Source organism: Thamnophis elegans, unplaced genomic scaffold (genome assembly GCF_009769535.1).
Source record: "Thamnophis elegans isolate rThaEle1 unplaced genomic scaffold, rThaEle1.pri scaffold_355_arrow_ctg1, whole genome shotgun sequence".
NCBI classification, from domain to species: Eukaryota; Metazoa; Chordata; class Lepidosauria; order Squamata; family Colubridae; genus Thamnophis; species Thamnophis elegans.
The window spans coordinates 6,172-11,552 of NW_022473826.1; the positions used below are offsets into that span (position 1 = coordinate 6,172).

General features: G+C 49.0%; 1 non-coding gene across 1 annotated transcript; it reads right to left on the reverse strand.

Annotated features, from left to right (window-relative positions):
• Window positions 1-4,777: 4,777 nt before the first annotated feature.
• On the reverse strand, window positions 4,778-4,848 carry TRNAG-GCC. Its single transcript has one exon. It is a non-coding gene; the product is annotated as a tRNA-Gly (tRNA).
• Window positions 4,849-5,381: the final 533 nt, after the last annotated feature.

Below are 5,381 nucleotides of genomic sequence, written 5' to 3' on the forward strand. Positions count from 1 at the left end.
CCAGGAGACAGTGAGTTCTAGTCCCACCCTAGGTGTGAAAGCTGATTGGGTGACTTTGAGCCAATCACCAGGAGACAGTGAGTTCTAGTCCCATCCTAGGTGTGAAAGCTGATTGGGTGACTTTGAGCCAATCGCCAGGAGACGGTGAATTCTAGTCCCACCCTAGGTGTGAAAGCTGATTGGGTGACTTTGAGCCAATCACCAGGAGACAGTGAGTTCTAGTCCCACCCTAGGTGTGAAAGCTGATTGGGTGACTTTGAGCCAATCACCAGGAGACAGTGAGTTCTAGTCCCACCCTAGGTGTGAAAGCTGGTTGGGTGACTTTGAGCCAATCACCAGGAGACAGTGAGTTCTAGTCCCACTCTAGGTGTGAAAGCTGATTGGGTGACTTTGAGTCAATCACCAGGAGACGGTGAGTTCCAGTCCCACCCTAGGCATGAATCCAGCTGGATAACTTTGGGCCAATCACCCTAGGAGACAGTGAGTTCTAGTCCTGCCTTAGTTGTGAAAGCCAGCTGGGTGGCTCTGGATCTATCCCACCTCACAGGGTTGTTGTGGTGAGAAAAATAGGAGGAGCAAAGAATATCAGGTATGTTAGCTGCCGTATTTATGAACCCAATACAAGCAGGATCTAAACCAATTAAAGAATTAAATCCCCACCAAGATATAAGCGCCCAAATTAGTCTTGCAGCCCTCCATTTTTTTCTAGGCGGCCTTAGAGTTGATTGAACCCCCTTGCAACTGCATTGAAGTGCATGAGCCCTCTATTTCTTTTACCTGCCAGCAGGGGGAGCTCCTGCTCTACCTGACCCAGCAGCTCTTAAAGAGGTATGCCCTAAAATGGCCGACTAGTCATTGGTTATTTGCATGGGAAGGGAAGGCTGGCCCCAGGGAATTCTGGGAGTTGAAGTCCGCCCCCTCTTAAAGAGGCCACACTTAAAAAAAACACCACTTACTTACCTACCTACGCTCACATGATTTCATCATCTCCTCCGCCTCCCACTGCTGGAAGGAAGCTCAGGTGACGTATCTTCTATTCTGTATCTTTTAAGTGGGATGCAGATAGACTGCTCCTGGCTGGGGAGGTTCCACCTTGGCAGGGAGCGTCCGGAGTTTTGCGTTGCCCTTTCATCTCTCTCTTCTCGGACCCCCTCCCTTTTCCTTCACAGACCCTCAAGAACCCCAAAGTGGAGAAGGCGGAGATCCTGGAGCTCGCCGTGGGGTATCTGCAAGAGAGGAATAAGGCAGCCGTTCCCCAGGGTAAGTCAAATTCACCTCCGTGGCGGGTGGGTGGGAAGGAAGGAAAACCGGTAGTGGAGCTGAATGGTAGCAGGGGGTGGACTTCAACTCCCAGAATTCCTCACCCAGCATGCTTTAATATGGGGTGGACTTCAACTCCCAGAATTCCCCTGTCAGCATCCTTTAAGATGGGTGGACTTCAATTCCCAGAATTCCTCATCCAGCATGCTTTAACATGGGGTGGACTTCAACTCCCAGAATTCCTCACCCAGCATGTTTAACATGAGGTGGACTTCAACTCCCAGAATTCCTCACTCAGCATCCTCTAACATGGGGTGGACTTCAACTCCCAGAATTCCCCTGTCAGCATCCTTTAAGATGGGTGGACTTCAACTCCCAGAATTTCTCACCCAGCATGCTTTAACATGGGGTGGACTTCAACTCCCAGAATTCCTCACCCAGCATGCTTTAACATGGGGTGGACTTCAACTCCCAGAATTCCACACCCAGCATCCTCTAACATGAGGTGGACTTCAATTCCCAGAATTCCTCATCCAGCATCCTCTAACATGAGGTGGACTTCAACTCCCAGAATTCCTCACCCAGCATGCTTTAAAGTGGAGTGGACTTCAACTCCCAGAATTCCTCACCCAGCATGTTTAACACAGGGTGGACGTCAACTCCCAGAATTCCTCACCCAGCATGCTTTAACATGGGGTGGACTTCAACTCCCAGAATTCCTCACCCAGCATGCTTTAACATGAGGTGGACTTCAACTCCCAGAATTCCTCACTCAGCATCCTCTAACATGGGGTGGACTTCAACTCCCAGAATTCCTCACTCACCATGGTTTAACATGAGGTGGACTTCAATTCCCAGAATTCCTCACCCAGCATGCTTTAAAGTGGAGTGGACTTCAACTCCCAGAATTCCTCACCCAGCATGTTTAACACAGGGTGGACGTCAACTCCCAGAATTCCTCACCCAGCATGCTTTAACATGGGGTGGACTTCAACTCCCAGAATTCCTCACCCAGCATGCTTTAACATGAGGTGGACTTCAACTCCCAGAATTCCTCACTCACCATGGTTTAACATGAGGTGGACTTCAATTCCCAGAATTCCTCACCCAGCATGCTTTAAAGTAGAGTGGATTTCAACTCCCAGAATTCCTCACCCAGCATGCTTTAACATGGGGTGGACTTCAATTCCCAGAATTCCTCACCCAGCATCCTCTAACATGAGGTGGACTTCAATTCCCAGAATTCCTCACCCAGCATCCTCTAACATGAGGTGGACTTCAATTCCCAGAATTCCTCACCCAGCATGCTTTAAAGTGGGGTTGACTTCAACTCCCAGAATTCCTCACCCAGCATGCTTTAACATGGGGTGGACTTCAATTCCCAGAATTCCTCACCCAGCATCCTCTAACATGAGGTGGACTTCAATTCCCAGAATTCCTCACCCAGCATGCTTTAATATGTGTGTGTGTGGGGGGGGGGGAGAACGGTGAACAGGCCTTCAATTCCCAGAATTCTCTAGCCAGCACCCAACCATCTTTGACATGGGGGTTAAGCGAATCACTGCAGTTGTTAAGTAAGTCACACAGTCATTAAGTGAATCTGTCTTCCACATTGACTTTCCCTGTCAGAGGGTCGCAAAAGGGGTTCACTTGACCCCGAGACACTGCCACCGTCATAAATGTGAATCAGTGGTCAAGCATCCAAATATCAATCCCGGGACTGCAACGGTCGTAAGTGTGAAAAAAGGGTCACAAGTCCCTTTTTTTCAGTGCTGTTGTCATTTTGTCGAATTGTCATAAGGCGAGGAATATTTGTACATTCCGGTTGCCCAGGGCCTGAATTTGGATCCTGTGACCACAGGGTCGTAAGTGCGAGGACTGACCTTAAGTCGCTTTTGGCAACTTCGAATGCTCGCCAAAACAACGGTCGTAAGTCGAGCACTACCCGGAGGCTCTGTTTCCCAATCCGGAATTAAAAAAAGGTGGGGGTGCATAAATCTTCAAATTTGATCCGAATCAGCGGCTTCTACTGGCTGATTTTGGAACGCCACCGGTTTCTGGATCCGGTGCCAGTGAGGGCTGCCCTTAGGTTGGGTTGGGCGTGACCAGCCTCCTCCCGGCTCTTGCCGTTCCCCTGTTCCAGGTGCGAATCCCTCCGAAGTTGGCGGCCTGCAGACCTGCTACGCCAGGGGCTTCCGGGCGTGTTTCGGACATCTAGCGTCCTTCGTCCGGCAAAGCCCTCCGTCCGTCCAGAGACACCTGTGGGAGACGCTCCACCTCTATCTCGCCGCCACGTTGGATCCGTCACCGGTGGATTTTTCTCCTTCTTCGTCTGCCGAGGAATCTCCCACCGGGACTCCCCAAACTTCCTGCTCCCAATTGCGGCCAAACCAAACTTTTGCCACCTTGGAGGGGGCTTCCTGCAGCACGGGACAGCTGGGGGGCCGGCTGAGAGACCCCGGAACCCCCCCATCAGTCAAAAACATCTCCCTGCACCCCCCTTTCTGGCGTCCTTGGCCCTAAGGGGAGGGGGTGTGTAAATAATCCCGATCTCCCCCTCTTTGCTCCTTCAAAACTGGTGAACAAACCGACTTTTCCATTCGCTGTAGCTTGCTAAACCTATTTCTTAGGGACTAGCGACTTGGGTTCCCGCTTTTGTCCCAGGCCTGGCTGAAGGCATTGGGGCAATCCTAGCGGAAGGAATGATTTTAGAAACTCTTTTGTTTTATGGCCTGGATGTTGGCTTCAAAGACAACTCCCGGGTTTTAAGAATCGAGGTTTAGCGTAACCTGAGAATTCAAAGTAACCATGATTGATGGTTTGTTTTCTTTTAATGGTTCTTTTTATTTTTTATTTTGAAAAAATATTGTTTATAAAGGTTTTTTTAAGGGCCAGGGACACACAACCCTCCAATATATTTCTTGTATTGACAAGAAAACCAGAACCAAGAGACTGATTGAGCCTCACATTTACGACCATCGTAGCCTCCTCACAGTCACAATTCAGGGAACCGGCACGTACTTACGACGGTTGTAGCCTCCTGGGGTCAATGCGATCCGCGCTTGTGACCTTCCCGCCAGCTAAGTCAGGGGAGGAAGCTGGATTCGTGCGATTTAATTAACGACTGCAGCGATTCTTTTAATGAATGTAGCGAAAAGGTCGTAGAAATCGTGAAGTGGGACTCGCTTAACAACCACGTGGCTTAGTCCCGGAAAGCCTGATTCCCAAATTGAGGCCGTAAATTGAGGACTGGCTGTAAATTTTCAATGTATTCTCCTGGATCCCAGAGAGGTAAGTAAGTTTTGGGAAAGCAACTGGTTCAATTTTTCAGGATCTTCTCCGCAAACAGCCGTGGGGAAAGAGGGATTTGGTTGTTTTAACAAACTTTTTCAGACATATGGACTTCAACTCCCAGAATTCTCCAGGGAACCATCTTGCTGGCAATATATATATATATATTTTTTTCCCTAGAAAAATTAGACGCCTTGGGACACACACACACACACAAAAAGTCAGTTGCATTGGCCGGGAATCGAACCCGGGCCTCCCGCGTGGCAGGCGAGAATTCTACCACTGAACCACCAATGCATCTGCTGCAGATGTGATGGACAAGCCATCCTCTTGGTGTGCTACTCCAGCCCAATTTTGGCGTTCAAATTTATTCATTTCTCTAATTTACATTCTAACAAAAGCACAACTCTTTTCCTCCCTAATTTTGAAAAATGATTTAGGATTTTTTTGATTCCTTCTGTATTTCAATTCCTGGTTGACTTGAGGATTTTCCCACGCAGCTTCCCTGGCTACGTTGCAAAGTCCAAATATCGTCTTCCTTACCCGATCCCAGATGTGCAGCAATGTCCATCCCACCCTATACAGGTAGTCCTCGACGTACGACCGCAATTGAGCCCGACATTTTCGTTGCTAAGCGAGACATTAGCGAAGGGAGTTTTGCCCCATCTTATGACCTTTTTGATTTGTTAAGTAAATCACCTTTTTGGGGGTCCTTTAATAACGCCGTAATCCCTTGCGGGGTGGAGTCTTGGGCAACTGAATGGAGCTGAGTGTTTTACTGGCCCGATGCCCTTCCCGGTCGCCAATGTGGAGTTTTGTTCGGCAGATAT